The 15,944-nt window shown below is 42.3% G+C and overlaps 1 long non-coding RNA gene across 1 annotated transcript in view; it reads right to left on the bottom strand.

Moving 5' to 3' along the window:
* LOC311518999 overlaps positions 1-15,479 on the bottom strand; it is an 88,949-nt gene extending 73,470 nt beyond the window's left edge. Inside the window, exon 1 of the long non-coding RNA XR_014711173.1 lies at positions 15,382-15,479. This is a non-coding gene — a long non-coding RNA (uncharacterized lncRNA). The remainder of the gene's footprint in view (positions 1-15,381) is intronic.
* Positions 15,480-15,944: the final 465 nt, after the last annotated feature.

Genomic DNA, 15,944 nt, shown 5'->3' with positions numbered 1-15,944 from the left:
ACACTCTAAATCAAAATCAAAACCTTTGGTAGCCTTTAAGAGACAATGTAATCTATGCATATGGGATAAATTAAGCTTTATTTAATAAACCTGTATTATGGGCATAGGGATATATTAAATAACGTTTATTTGACTAGTATGGGGCAACTATTGAGGTATTGGGCAAGCCACTAGCATTTTGCAAAATAATTCAGAAAGCAAAGAACTCAGAATGGTCTGTGCAGCAAAAAGTTTGCACAATTCACAGTATCAAGCACAGCGTACTGGCTTCTGCAGCGGTTTCCAAACTTAGTGATGGAGTCCTCTGTGTGACAAAGTGGCAGATAAGCAGGCCCCTACTGCTTGCCTTCTATCATCCCATTACACCACAGTTCTGCTTTTTTTCTGTCCAGTCTTCCTCTTCTCCATTTCTACCTCCATCTTTTTTCTTTCTTTCTTTGTATTTGCATTCATTTTTATCCTCATCCCTAAGTACTCCCCGACAGAGGCAGATTAGGTTTCCTGGGGCCCTGGGCCAGAGCAAGTCAGGCGCCCCTCCCCACTCCTTCTGCCTGCAGCCCTACTCCCATTTCGCGCCCTCCGCCTGTGATCTGCCCACAGACCCACCCCTTTCCGACCCTTCCTGGGTCCCCCCCAATTCCTCCCCCCCACTGCAGCCCCACAACCCCTTTTGCTCCTTTCTGCCTTCCCCTTCCCCCCGCACTGCAGCCCCAAGACCGGAGAAGCTTTGTCCAAGCCACAGGCACAGTGTGGAATGAGAGCTCCTCTAGTCCAAGGGCTACAGTGGGGCCTTCCCCTGCCACCCTCTGTGCTTGTACTCCTAATGAGTTTTTGCACATATGACAGGTGAGGTTTCACAAACAAGGGGGTTCTAATCAGATCTGTTAATCATTCATTAATATATAAAATGACTATAGGAGAGAGCTTCTTAAAGCTCTAATTTTGTAATATGTTTTTACAGATGCAGTCTTGAGATGAAGTATAAAAAGTGAATATTAACATAACTCAGTTAAATTAACAGCTATAATTTCCATTTTGTATTAATACAAAACTATTCCAAACCTAAAACTGCAAACAAGCATCTATGAACCTTTTTGCAAGACAATCCTGAAGTAGGACTTAGTAGTAACTACCTCACCATTTTTGGATATATTCTGTCTTGTGACCTGATCCAACTCCTAGTGAAGTCCATGGAGAGACTCATCAATTTCATTGTAAATAGGATTGGGCCATCATTATTGGTGGAGGAAAAAAAAGTCGTCTAATCCTTTCACATTTTAAGCAAGATCATCAGTATGTATGCTGTAGGCCCAATCTACTCCCATTAACATCAATGGGAGAAGGATTGGGACTTATGAAAGATATATTAATATAGCTATTTTATTACATGAATACTGCTAAACAGAAATTAAAGAAATTAGAGATCATAAATAACTGATAGATCATCAAAACCATCCATCTAATCAAAGAACTCATACATACTGTTCTTTATGTATATTCTTAAGTACTTTTCCTAGTGTAGGTTTAAACATCTCAAGCAACATGTTTTCTCACACTGCCTTGGAAAACTATTTTACAGTTTGATAGATCTCACTCTGAGCAACTTTATATGTAATCTAACATTTCTTTTGCTCAATTTCATCCCACTACTTCTAATTATATCCCCAACCACTCCCTGGAACTTAAAACTTTCAGATTCTCAGGGAGCATTATAACATCCCTCCATAGTTGTAATTTAGCCTATCTATAATTTTAAAATCCTCTCTCATCACAAATCATTCTTTCCAGTCCCTTACTAACGTTTGCCCTTCCTCTCTGCATTTCCTCAAATTTGTCAACATCTTTCTGGTAGTTAGGGTTGGAATCTACTCTTCATGCAGTTGCACAAAAGCAGAATTTGGCCCATATGGTTTAACTTTATAAAGCATTAAATTCAGGCTCAGATGATTGAAAGACTTAAGGCTTGTAGCTGAACCAACCCACTTTGTCAGAGTAATGCCTCCCACAGAGAAAAGGGATTTTCATTATTTCTAACATAATGAAATTGAACTCCAAACATATACACTCCACAACCATGTGTGAAGTTGTCTGTAATAGAAGTTGAGTCTGAAGACTGTGTGTGCATGTGTGTAGAACAGCCAACCATCAGCAGCGTACAGTGAGTTTTCAAACATCATGACCAATATACCTGGTTACATACATAATCAGATATCCTAGATAACAGCACAGGCCTTGGGTTAGAACAGTCTGTAAGGGTAGCGGTAAAGAATGATTTGTCAAGTGTTTCAAATGAGAAGAAAGAAACCACAACAGTAATACTAATAGCTACTGATAAATTTTTGGCTTAGGGGATTGATAGAAAATGATAATATATTGTAGACACTCTAAATCAAAATCAAAACCTTTGGTAGCCTTTAAGAGACAATGTAATCTATGCATATGGGATAAATTAAGCTTTATTTAATAAACCTGTATTATGGGCATAGGGATATATTAAATAACGTTTATTTGACTAGTATGGGGCAACTATTGAGGTATTGGGCAAGCCACTAGCATTTTGCAAAATAATTCAGAAAGCAAAGAACTCAGAATGGTCTGTGCAGCAAAAAGTTTGCACAATTCACAGTATCAAGCACAGCGTACTGGCTTCTGCAGCGGTTTCCAAACTTAGTGATGGAGTCCTCTGTGTGACAAAGTGGCAGATAAGCAGGCCCCTACTGCTTGCCTTCTATCATCCCATTACACCACAGTTCTGCTTTTTTTCTGTCCAGTCTTCCTCTTCTCCATTTCTACCTCCATCTTTTTTCTTTCTTTCTTTGTATTTGCATTCATTTTTATCCTCATCCCTAAGTACTCCCCGACAGAGGCAGATTAGGTTTCCTGGGGCCCTGGGCCAGAGCAAGTCAGGCGCCCCTCCCCACTCCTTCTGCCTGCAGCCCTACTCCCATTTCGCGCCCTCCGCCTGTGATCTGCCCACAGACCCACCCCTTTCCGACCCTTCCTGGGTCCCCCCCAATTCCTCCCCCCCACTGCAGCCCCACAACCCCTTTTGCTCCTTTCTGCCTTCCCCTTCCCCCCGCACTGCAGCCCCAAGACCGGAGAAGCTTTGTCCAAGCCACAGGCACAGTGTGGAATGAGAGCTCCTCTAGTCCAAGGGCTACAGTGGGGCCTTCCCCTGCCACCCTCTGTGCTTGTTCCGGGGACATGGTTGGGGACTGCTGGGGGGGGGCTTCCCCTACCTGCTGGCTGCTGCCGCCTCAGAGCAGGGTCAGGGGGCCACTGGAGAGAGGCTTCCCCAGCCCAGCGCTGCTGCCATGGAGCGGTGTCTTCCCCGCCCTGCCCCGCCCCCAGCAGCCAGGGCTCTGGGCTTCCACTGATGGTGGATTTTTTCCTGGACCCCCCAGTTGGCATGGGCCCCGTTGGCCCAGTGGCTAATCTGCCACTGCTCCCCAACTCCATTCCCTCACTCAGCAGGCTACATGCTGTTTGAGGTATGTAGCCATGTTCACATGAGCTGTTCCTGTTGTCAGCTGTATAAAGAACTGCTACAGGGCAGAGGTGCGGGGAGGAGAGGAACGATGCTCTCTGTGAAGAATTGGGCTGAATATAGGGCTGTGTAACTTTCCCCAACCTCAATGCTCTTCTTCCTTGTTTTGCATTTCACTTCTAGTCCACATCACCTCTGGATTAGTCCAATCATGTGCCCCGTCAGACTGGGAAATGTTAGGCTGTGACCATGTACCACCCACCCCCTACTGGAAGGGATTCTAAGTCTGCCAGAGGGTTATCATTTTGCCTCTAGTAGCCAGCCTGAAGAGAATGCAAGTTCCACTACTAATTTTAGTTTGATGAATTGCTGAGTTTTGTTTTGTTTTTAAATTTTATCATAGATGCATAAAGTATACAAAATGGGCATCTGTGGTATAACTCACATTTTTCTTTGGTATGAACTTTTCCATTTAACTGTAAAAGAGTAATAAAATAGACTCAATATTTGGGTTGTGTTACTAAAATAAAATTGAAAGGATTTTGTTAACCTTTTAACAGATGCCTGAACAGAGAGAGAGTAAATCCAGTGCAGGTTCTTATTTAACTAGTAGATTTATTTACATCTGTGGCATAAACACTAGAAACCCTGTGTTTCTAACTCTATAATAAGAAACATTTAACCACGTTTTCAAGAACTGTTTTAATAGTCTGAAGTGTTCTTACACATTTGAACTCAGCCAGGAAAATTAAAAGGGAAGATTTGTGTTAAATCATTTCTGTTGACCCTCCATAATATCTGCACAGTGATTTGTCAGAGTAGCTCTAGCCATTCACTCCATTAAGAAAAGATTTGACACTTACATATTTAAGCCTTCCAGTATATTTGCATTAAAAGCAGTTGTATCTACTGGACACCCAGGCATTCTATTCATAAGCTACTTTTGAAACAAATCCTGTGTTTGAATAATCACAAATGAAAAGTTAAATCCTGAAATTTAATCGCATTCTAAATTTTCACTACTGTCACTTTGGTTTAATGGACTGAACATGCTGGGTAGGGTTCCCCTCTCCCCCAATAAAATCCCCAGGGAAAGAGAGAAATTCAGATACAGCAAACAGTTTCTCTCAAACAATTAAATATATTTTTGTAGGAGTCCTTTAATCTTAAATTATAATCCTGCACAGATGTTAGATACTTTGGCAAAATGAACTGTATTTTCAAAGTGTATTAATCCCCAGACAAAGAATCACCCTGTGAAAACTCAAATTACAAAAATAATAAATAATAATAAAATAATAATAATGTAAAACTATTTTTGATCCCATCATAAGAAAAGCCTAATTGTAACTAATGTGTGGCCATTAATAAGAAGTAAGCTTACAGTATGTATCATATTTTATTCTTTGTTATGATCTCTTAATCCATTTCCAACCTTGGATCTTTGCAGATTTTGAATTGTTTATATCTAGTAGTTTACACAGAGCGCCTGTTAATCTTCAAGCATATCTTCAACATAGAAATATGGTACTTTCAAATGGGAAGGAGGAGATAGGGGAGGATAACTGCCACTAGATTCTAGCTCACATAATTCCATATTCCATCTCTTTATGTGGGGGAATGGGAGGAAAAAAGGGTAAGTGTATTTTGGACCAAGTAATTGTATGAGAAGAAATTCTCAAAATCCAACTACAGATAGATGTGAAATCTCCATCACTGGAAGTTCTTAAGAACAGATTAGACCAGTGGTTCCCAAACTTTAACAACCCGTGAACCCCTTTCACTAAAATGTCAAGTCTCGTGAATCCCCTCCTAAAAACAAATATTTCCAGGGATTTTCTCCCTTACCTCAGCATAAGTTATAAAAGCAGTGATCTTGGAAATATAAAATTTGTTTTTATGACATGCTTATTACACACTATTTAATTATTAATCATTACAATATTTTTATTACATTATGAAAACAGCAACACTCTTCCACAATCTAACTTTTATAGCTTGTATCACTTTTGATTAAGCCTGTTATAAGACAAGGCTCCTATCAGAGGTGCCAGGAGAAAAAAAAAAAGAGGTGGAGGGGCAAAGCCCGCGGGCACCCCGAGGCCTGGGGGGCACCACCAAAAAAGGGGGGGGCGCCACAGGGGCCGCCAGAAAAAAAGGGGAGGGACCCGCGGGGAGGGCCACTGACGCAGGGGCAGCACGTGACGCTCGTTGCTCCCCCATCCTGGTGCCTCTGGCTCCTATGTTTCATCAAGGAGTATCAGATGTGAAACAGCATGAAGGTATTTAAGAAGCCAACTCAAAGAGTTCCTCCTACACAAGCATTCAGGTCTTCAGCAGTCCAGGCAAACAATGCATGTTACAGCAAAGCTTAAACTTGTTCTTCATAATAATTTAAAAACAGTAGCAGCCTATTTAATTTTAAAAACAGCAAAAAATATCCACCTCCCTTCCTATTTCGTTTAGGGCGTCTTGAAGTTTAAATCTCCTCAGTGTGATAGATATTGCTTGCTTTGATCTGCTTAGCTCTTGGAAGTCCCCAAGGATCCGGGCTGCAGGCCCCATACTGCCCAAGGTCCCTATGGACAGCTCTGTCCGCCATTAGGGAATTTTCCCCCAAGGACCCCCTGTAACATTTCATGAACCCAGGGCTGGCCTTACCATGAGGTAAACTGAGGCGGCCGCCTCAGGTGCCAGACTGGGGGGGGGGGGGTGCCACTAGGACCCAGAGTGTAGAAAATTGTGTCTGCTGCTGGTGCATATGTATCCTCTCTGCTCTAGGTGCACAGAGATGGTGGAGTGCTGTGCTGGAGGAAAGAGGGCACAAGAGACATAACAGGCTTGTTTTTAAAATAAAAAACAAATATCTGGTAAAGGATAGTTAAGTGTTACTTAAAGTTTTGAACAAGGCATTTTAAGTTGTTAGTTCTCCTTTATTGGGGTAGGTAGCAGAGCAGCAGAACAGGAAGAAGGCAGAATGGGGGTATGGGGGCGTCATTTGAGCTCCCCACCTCAAGTGCCAAAATGTGGTGGGCCGGCCCACCAACGGTTCATGAACCCCACTTTGGGAACCACTGGATTAGATGAACACCTGTCAGGAATGGGATAGTTCTGTCCTACATTTGTAGGATTCTATGAATATAATATACAAACACCATTTAAGGAACAGTACCGACAGATCTTGTCTAAGCATTGGTCTACACGCAAATAGCGTAGCTGAAGTTGGCGTATCTTAGGTCAACTTACCTGGCCCTGAGGACGGCGGCGAGTCTACCGCTGCCATTCCCTCGTCAACTCCGCTTCTGCCTCTCACAAGCTGGAGTCGATGGGGAGCGCGTTCAGGGATCGATTTATCGCATCTAGATAAATCAATCCCTGATAGATCGATCACTACCCACCAATCCAGCGGGTAGTGAAGACCTGCCCTTAGTGTGTTTTTTAAAATAAAATGTACAAGGGAATGAGTTATGTCCAATGAAGGATTAGTGTGGACTTGCCAGACAGAAAAAATGTGCAGAGAGGCAAGACCTTGTGTATACCTCACTAAACCCCCTCTTGAAGTGTGGGATGTTTGAAATCTCAGGGTTTTATGGCTGCTGGGGGATTAATAGTTCAGTCTGACTGGGATACCAGCGAGAGCTGCATGAGCAGCACAGAGCTATGGTAAGTTCTTACAAACCAATAAGAAAAAGTAAGTTGAGGGGAGAGGGCTCGGGAGGCTGATGCGATGTGAGAAAGGTGAAAAAGGGCAAGTTTAATCAGACTTGTGATAAAAGGGACAAAATCCCCCAGGTTTTACTACTTCATTGGATTTTGGTTTGTGTTTTTAACTTGAATTTCAGCTGGGGTTTCAGTGTGAGACAAGCTCTAGATAAAAATTTGGGTCATCAAACCAAACCTGACTTCCCAGAGCCCTATTTGGGATAAGGGCAGGAAACAGCACATCTAAAGCTTGCTCACACAACAAAGGGGGCCTTAAAACAGCCTCTCAATCTAGCCCTTTAAAAGCTGCAAAGCTACAGTGCTTGTTTTTAAAATAAAATAAAAACCAAGTATCTGGTAAAGGAGAAGACTGAGTTCTGTGAATTAGCAAAAGTGCAAAGCAGGACTGTCACAGAGAAAGAAGAGGTCTAGAATGTGTGTTTTATATCAGGAGAGTGGTTTCTATTGTTTGGTTATTAATGGGAAGGATAAGTTCAGAACCCAGGTAGTGTTTCCCCACCAATTATTAATACTATACACAAAGGTGTATTAGATGACATTATGAGAACAAAAGAGGTTCTAAAAATACATCTGTGATCTGTGTTTTTTGTTTCTGATAGTGAACAGTTCACCTCCTTGAAATAACATGCCAAACTGGGTATACCTCATAGCTTGCCACAGGAAAAAAAAAAATCAGCCATAGTAATTTAGTTTACAAAAGCACTTTTTATATTCACCTAGCACATGGAATCAGCTCCATTCCACCGTGAGCATGTAACTATGTAGTGGGATGGCCGGAGAATTCTGTAAGGTGAGCAAATTTTGGGGGGAGGGACATGAAAGGAGGTAAACAAGACAAATGACTCATCTAATACAAACTGTGTGTAGTGAGGACTTCATTTCTACTGTAGCATGGAGGGTTGGGGTAGGAATGGAGTTCAGCTGCTCGTGCTGGGGTCCATGTATTGCGTTCCCACCTTTCAAAATGTTTTGCGAGGGATGAGGGCCAATAGGCCCCATCATTAATGGGGAGCCGAGTGTGCACTGTAGTGAATGTTAGCACTTACATAGTACTCTACAGACATTAATTGTCACAACACTTGTTTGAGATGCCTTGTATTATTTCCCCTTTCTTACAGATACAAAGGCAGAGAGATTAAGTGCCTTCATATGCAGGAGCACCTTGTGCTTATTATGCTGCGTCGCACCCTATTCAGCTGTCTTCCTTCCTGCCAGAGTTCAAAATGGCTATCACTGGTGGGAAAATGGCAGCCGTCATGCCATCAGTGGCAGTTTGAGTAGCCCTGTCCTCAATAGCTGCAAACTTGAGATGGGGTCCTCTCTCTCCTTCTAACACATATACCCGCAAAAAAAGGAATCTATGGTCTTAGTGTCAACAGAGCCCAAAGCACAGCCCATTGTGATTGTAAAGAGAGCAAAATAACGCATTAACAAAAAAAAACACCTTTGAGCCCCAACTCGGTATACATTAATTTTCAAGGCTCTCTCTACAAAAAATGGCTGGAAATTAGAAAAATATATTCTGAGATTAGCCATGATAATTAGTGTTCCTCAAATGAGAAGCCAGAGATGGGATGAAGGAAAGAATGAGTTTCATATGTCAGCTCTGACTACAAAGCCGTGATCCTCTGGAGATCCCCCTTCCTGATTTTAGATGAGAACTGTGGGATAGCCAGAGAACGTGGGAACGGCATATTTCCTAGGTTTACCACCCAAGTTCACTGCATGCTGGGGCAGAATTTAGGAAGTTTAGTCAGTGTTGTGTGAATACTTAATTCATATACATCTAAGCTATCCCTCATGTCAAGAGGCATCCCACATTTTATTCCCAAAGGTAACTACGTGCTATACAATATAAGCGTCCCTTCACTTTTATGTTTGAAAAGAATCATGAAACTGAGGTTACAGAAAAAATTATTTACACTAAAAGAAATTACTCTCACAGCATTTTAATTTTCCTGTATGAATAGTTTTTTTGGTGTTCCTCATTTTGGGTCTTTGTCACACATTGCATCCCTCGTTCAGGCTGTAGCAAATTGGGAAGCATGCTCAGAGAGGGCAGACCAAAAAAAAAAAAATCAGTTAAAGTCTACACAGGTATTTTATGTACCTCAATATCAAGTCTGAGTGCCTTGATTTAAGGTTTAGTCAAGTAACTTGCTGCCTAAAAAAAGCAAGATGACAAAATTAATCAATCAAAATTAAGAAATTTGATATAATTTTATAACTGAGGTACAGATGAATATTCCATTTGCAATGGAAGGCAAAGCGGCCTGGCCAGTGCTAAGGAAAGCCTTAAAAACATCCTCCCAGGACTACTTTAATACCACTCAAATACAGAACACTTTAGTGGCTAGCAGCAGGAAATTTTAGCTGTTGGGGTCAGGTGGGCTAATTACATCTTTTTCCAACCAGCTATGAGAGACAAGACTGGAATTGGTCTCTGAAGTGCTATATACCATCATGTCCAAGAACAAGCCTTTTAAGGAGGAACTATTATGGACTAGGATGAGCAGCAGCATTTGTTCAGGCCAGGAACTCTTCAGTGCATGTGCAGAATACGCTCCATGTCAGAGGGCATTTGAGTATAATGTCCACAGTGAAATTACAAAATTCTACAGCTGCAAAGTTTTGGATTCAAAACTTTAGGAAGCAAGTTACACAGTTTTCAGACACTGGTTTTCCTAACATTCTCTTTGTTTCTGAAGTGAAATAGTCTTTTGTCAAGAAAATGAGTTATTTGAGCAAGTAGCTCATTTTGAACATATTGGAGAAACAAAAAGAACACAAACAAAGGCCACCAAGGAGAACTTCCTAGAAACTGAGGAGAAAACAGCAGAATCCCACTGTGACATCTTCTATAGACAATTGCCAAGCAGGTCTAATTTACCTCGGTCTTCTCTTAAACACTATAGAGAGAGGAGCTATAGAAATACCCAAAATGATTGATTAGATACTTTCTGATTCATGTATTTTATACACCTTATAAAGAACAGATAGTAGTTACCAACCTTGATGTGTTTCATCAACATATTCTTTATTCATTCCTTAAATCTTATTTATCATCTTGAAACTGGATAAGAGGAAAAAGGGATCATCAACCAAATCAGTGTTTGCATATTAGAGTTCCAGAAAAGGTCAAAAACTGCAGCTGTCTACTGTAAGATAACATTTTATACAGATTGCTCCATATGTACAGGTGCCCAAAGGCATCCTTAAGGGTGAGGGCAGCACAGGAATTATTAAAATCCAAACTGAGACAGAGCAGTTAAAGGGAAACATCTAGTTGACGCTCAAAAGTGCAATGCATCATTTCAAGAATCCTCTTTGTTTATGTATTCTCAGTGGTTACCCTTTCTCTCTAAATGCAAAATCCATTAGGCTGCTCCTATTTTTAAAAATAGAAGCAACAGATATAAATGTGCAAAAGATTCAAGTATCCCTGGCAAAAGCAATTCAATGCTTGCATTTGTTTTATGTAAAAGAATATAAGAATGCCCATAGTGGATCAAACCAGTGGTCCATCTAGCCCAATGTCCTTTTTTCTGACAGTGGCCAGCACCAGATGCTTCAAAAGGAATGAACGGAACAGGGCAATTATCAAGTGATCCATCCCGTCATCCAGTCCCAGATTCTGGCAGTTTGAGGTTTAGGGACACTCAGACCATGGGGCTGCATCCCTGACCACCTTGGCTAATAGCAATAGATAGCCCTATCCTCTATGAACTTATCTAACTCCTTTTTGAACCCAATTATACTTTTGGCATTCACAACATTCCCCAGCACTGAGCTCCATAGTTTGATTGTGTGTTATGTGAAGAAGTAATTCCTTAAGTTGTTTTAAACCTGCTGCTTTTTAATTTCATTGGGTGACCACCACCACAACCACCCCCAGTTCTTGTATTATGTGAAGGGGTAAATAAGACTTCCTTATTCACTTTCTCCACACCAGCCATGATTTTATAGACCTCTGTCATATCCCTACCCCCAGTCATCTCTTTTCTAAACTTAGCATTCCTAGTCTTTTTAATCTCTCCTCATACAGAAGCTGGTCCATGCTTATCATTTTTGTTGTACCTTCTCTGATTCCCATACATCTTTTTTGAGATGGGGTGACCAGAACTGCACACAGTATTATGCAGTGTGTTTAAATATTAATAGCTAGACTATACAAAATGTGGCAAAGGAACCACGTATCTCAAATACTTTCTCACCATTATTTTAAATTGCATTTATTTAATGGCTTTTAGATGTTGAGTAGTATCAAATATATCCAACTAAAAAAAACCAAACAAATAATTTGGAAGATTTTTATATAAACTCAGGTTGATAGCAACTGAAGACTGTTACCACAGTGGGATGGCTATCCCGCGATCGCCTCTCTTTCCCCAGAAGTAGCACTGTTGACACTAATTAGCTGTCTCAGAAGACAGAGCAAAGACTGAGTTGATCTGGTGTAGATGTCATCCACAAAATGAAGTGAGCTAACAGCAGGCCTGGTGTAGTTATAAGAAATATATGTTTTTAATATCACGGGGACTAAGCCTATAAGTTTAAAGGTGCTGTATAGAAACCAAATTATTTGGTGTGGAGCCCTTCTCTGTTTAAATGTTTGTGATATCAAGTCAATTTTTCAAAACTGACTTAGGCATTTTGTATCCTAAATCCTATTGAGTTTCAGTTAGACCATCAACTATATGTTTTGGCAGATTGAAACGCCTTTCTGTCCATATTTAATATACTATTATTTGTAAGTATCTTGAAAATCAACTTTACACACACAAAGCCCAAATAGCTATCTTTGAGCAGGGAACTAAGCTGGGGGGAGGCAGAAGGGCTAGGAATTAAACTCTCTACCACAACCCCTGAACAGGCCAAAAGTTGCATGTGACTGTAATTTCATTGTGAATTTTGAACAGATGATGCTAAGAAGTGAAAGTATCACTATTGCTTCCTTTTAAGCAAGAGGAACTACAAAAATGTGCATTTTGTGAGGTGGATACTATGGTCTTAAAAGTAGAAACTGCCAAGGAAGACAGCCTTAGTGCTCACAATGGATGGAAATGGTGAATGATGATACTTCAGCATAGAAATCATTCTCCATTATACTATTATACTTTTTATGCGGTGTATGTGGTTATGTAAGTGTCTGCGTCTTTTTTCCTGTGCACTGCACCTTTACATTTATAAAAATCAGAATACTCAAGCTTTTATTTCTGTTGTTCACAGATAAATACTGTGCAGAGTATGGATGTGAATAGAAACTTTCAACATCAGTAGTCACAATCCTTCCTTTAGTGTACATTCATATATATCGCAACCAGGGCTTTTGGAGTAGAGTCCGGAACTGGAGTGCGGAGCAGCTCCAGAGCAGTGAAGCTGCAGGTTTTTGCCTGGAGCTGAAGCAGAGCCGGAGCACAGCTCCAAAGCCCCAATTGCAACATGTGCTTTACTTCCACTTAACCCGATATAGCAAAGTATATCCCATATGTAGAGCCATCAGAAGCAAAGATGGAAAGGGGAAACAACTGAATCAATGTACTGTGAATATGGATACAGAGATGGATACAGAGATGGAGCTTTCCTAGCGCAGGGTTGAAAAGCCCCACAACTCCGCCATCCCTTCAAAAAACAAAAAAACAGAAACAAAAACAAAAACACAAAACACCTGCTACTTTGAGACTTTACCTTCCTGTCCCTTTTTCCCTTGGCCTATTGCCAGCCAAATAAAACTCAGGTCAGAAAGAGAACATTAAACATGGAGACTGGGAATTACCTATTCCGCAAAATGTTAACATGACCAGGTGCAGTTTCATACATTTTTGAAGATTTTAAAACATTTTCAAACAAAAAAAAATGTAGGTAACAAAAGTAAGCCTGCCTATACTATCTGGAACTCTAAACTAGAATAAAATGCCACTTTCAAATCCCCACACAACCCAACCATAGGATCCCAAACACTCTCACTAATTTCCCATCAAATTATTTTAAAAAGAGAAGTCAATAAGCCAACATCAATATCATAAAACAAACACTAACCCAAACAGATTATCCCTTCCCCTGTAAGCAGGAACACCTCTCTCATTCACAGTCAACATCATCTCTTCAAGGCTGCCCTACAGAATATATTCCCTGCGTCTCCTATCTAAAAATCAAAGGTTTATATTTAGTGGGCAAGGAATTCAGCACTGGAGTCAGTTTGGGGGGATTCATTTTAAAAAATTATTTATTTATTTATTACTCCCTTTTTTGGGCTGAAAACTCTTGCTTTTAATATACATTTATGTAAGCACCCAAAGAGACAAGCATTATATACAGTCAAAGAGTACTGTGTGAAGGACTGGAATTACAGTGAGAGGGGTCCAGTTCAGGAGAAGTCTGAAGCAATTATAGGACAATGTGTCAAAGACTAGGTACATTAGCTCAGTAAGAGCGAGAGGGAATAACATTATGATGTGAAAGGGCAGGTAACGTTACAATGTCATTAGAAGCTGATGGGAATTATGTTACAATATGAATAAAAGTCTCCACTTTATGAGGTTAATAGAAGTAAATGGAAATTACATTATGACGTGAAGGAGACCTGTTACCTTACAATGTCAGAAGCAGAATCAAAGAAAATTGCAATGAAGAAGAACATGCCCCTTACTACATCTGCAGAAGTTAAGGCAAAATGTGTTTTCTTTCATTTCAAGCTTAATCCTGTTGAGGGCAATCAGCACCTCATGTCCATGAACCTCAGCACCTTGCAGGCTGTAATTTTGCCTGAAAAGTTTGGGGACGGGTGCTGGGGACAACTCCCTTCCCCACATATTATAAGGTCCCAATTCCATGGGGCTGCTAGGTTCCCACTAGCCTCTCTCTCTCCTATCTCTGAAACAACCCACATCCTCTCTTCCCTACACCATGAACTCCCCTCATAACTTCTCTTCCTCTCCTCCCTGACACCCTTCTGCCATTTCCCCTTTGTCCTCCCAGAATCCCCTAATTCTCTCATCTTCCTCTCCCAAGCCCATACTCTTCTCCCTCATTCCCTGAAAGAGCCCACCTCACCCATTTCTCCCCCAGTGCCCTGTTTCTTCCAATATCCCTCTACCAGCAAGATGTCACAGAAACCTAGACCCACTCTGTCCCCAAGATACCACTTATCACTCCAATTGCTGCTCTCTTCTTCCCAAGGTCCCCAATTATCCCTCTCCCCGATTTCCCAGCTCTCCCAGTCAAGTCTCTGGCTCCCTCTCCCTACCCCCCCAGCTCTCCCCTCTTCTGTCCCCAAGGTCCCACTCTTGTTGCTCCCTTCGCAAGGTAGCTACATGCCCCCAGCTCTCCTTTGCACATATCCACAAGGTTCCCCTTATCCTCTCACAGGCTCCCCCTCCCCAAGAATTCCCCTAGAATGGCCCCAGTTTCCAAGAGGCCATGCAGATCTCTCCTTCCCCCACCTCAGGTTCCCCTTCCCCCCATGCCTGCTCCTCCACCCACAGGGTTCCTATCCCCAGCCTAAGCACCTCCTCCAGGCGTCCCCTCCCAAGGAGCAAACACCCAAGGCACCCTAGGCTGTCTGCTAAAAGGGAGGAGAAGCTGCTGCTGGGCGGGCTGCCAGTGGCTTTAACTTCTGCCTCCCCTGCTCTCAAGCCCTGTGAGCCAGGAGGGGAGAGGCCCTGGCAAGACAGAGAGAGGCACAGGCCAGCTGTGGAGAGAATCTCTCTGCAGGTTCCTGCAGGCCCAGGGAGGCTCCTACTCAGCTGACCTGGGACTGGGGCATTGCTTCCTGAGCACCCACTTCCCAAAGCAACAGCCCCAGCTTAATATCTGTTCTTTCTGGTCCATCCCTACCCTCCTAATTTGGCCAAAACCAGTGGGAAGAGGGAAAGGCATTGTTGTCCCCCCTGAAGCTGAAAGCTGGGGGTGGGGGAGGGAGAAATGCCCTCTATCTCCCTTATAATTGGGACTATGAAGCTCCCCCCAACCCCCATCTACTGGCCCAGTATGAGGTTGTTCAAGCTATGGTAAGGCTGCCTTGTGGGCAGAGAGGACTTTGTATCAAACAACCCCCTTACAACCACATCCTAACTCCCACAATAACTAACCCCCAAACAAAGAAGCCAGTGTTCTCCTGTGGTGTCATTTAAACCCCCCTCAGGGTGCTCTTGAAACCCTTTTTGTCCTACCTGTAAAGAAACACAGAACAGGATTACAGTCCAGCAGCCTCCACTCTGCTTGCCTGCCTCCTACTCCCAGCTTCAGCCAGTGCTGAAACTTCCTGCTGGGAGGGGCAGAGGGGACTTCCTTTCTGGCAGGAACCAGGGAGTTCTCCCAGCATGCCGCCATTTGTAGTCCACAACTTGTAGTTCCCCTGGCAGCTGTAGAAGCACACTGGACCTTGGGCTAGACACCTGTATTAGTGTCTCAAACTCCCTTTTACATCCTGGCCTGCAGCAGCCCACAGTGCTCCGCATAGCTTCTGATTGCCCCACTTCTGAAGCTGGAATCAGTTGCAAATCCCCTCATTTGCAGCCTATATACTGGCCTGTCCCTGGTACATAAGCACAGTACTGTGATTACTGATACTGCCATGTCAGGACTGGGGGCCCATTTTTCTGGGTGCTATACAAACATACACAAGACTAAAAACCATTTGCATGAGAAGTTTCAAGTAAGTGAATCAGGCGGGCCACATTAGTAAAATGGAGGCAGCAGAGAATAAAGTGCTATCAGTGGAAAAGTAAGGAAA

This window comes from Lepidochelys olivacea (genome assembly GCF_965140295.1).
Source record: "Lepidochelys olivacea isolate rLepOli2 genome assembly, chromosome: 3".
NCBI classification, from domain to species: Eukaryota; Metazoa; Chordata; order Testudines; family Cheloniidae; genus Lepidochelys; species Lepidochelys olivacea.
This window is presented reverse-complemented; position numbering and strand designations above follow the sequence as displayed.